This window comes from Gavialis gangeticus, unplaced genomic scaffold (assembly GCF_001723915.1).
Source record: "Gavialis gangeticus isolate Ggan-Ray unplaced genomic scaffold, GavGan_comp1, whole genome shotgun sequence".
Taxonomy (NCBI): Eukaryota; Metazoa; Chordata; order Crocodylia; family Gavialidae; genus Gavialis; species Gavialis gangeticus.
In genome coordinates, this window is record NW_017728992.1 from 75,740,598 (window position 1) to 75,741,209 (window position 612).

Sequence of the window (612 nt, forward strand, 5' to 3'; positions counted from 1 at the left end):
TGGTTCCTAGATGTGCAGGGGCCTTAAGACTTTTTTGTGATTATATCTAGCTTTCAGTAGATCTGTGTATGTGTGTGAGCGAAGGTGTGTGTGCAGGTGTATGTCAGTGTGTGCGCGTGTGAATGTGTGCGTGTGTGTGTGTGTGTGTGTGTATGTGCGTGCGTGAGAGTGTGTGCGCGCGCGTGTGTGACTGTGGGAGTGTGCGCGCGCGTGCGGCATGGGGCAGGCAGAGGCGCGGGACCTGCGCCGCGCGGAGCCGGGCGAGTGGGCGTGCGGTTCTCGCCCCGCACTGGCGGAGCGCGGGCACCTCTCCCTGCAGCTCCCCCCCTCCCTGCGTGTGCGCGCGTGTGTGCGCGGGGTCTGCCTCCAGCCGTCCATCCCCGGGAGGAGAATCCGAGCAGGTTGCAATGGGCTCCCAGCCTCCTCCTGCCGCGGCTCCTGCTTGACACTGTGCAACACGGCGCAATGGGCTGCTCGGAGCTGAAAGGATTGCTCCTCTAACGCGGATTGCACTGCACACCGAGATGCCTCACGCCCCTGTTTGGTAACGCTTCCTCCCCCCTCCCTCCCCTCTGGTCCCCCTCCCCCTGGCACCTCCAAGTCATAACTCTT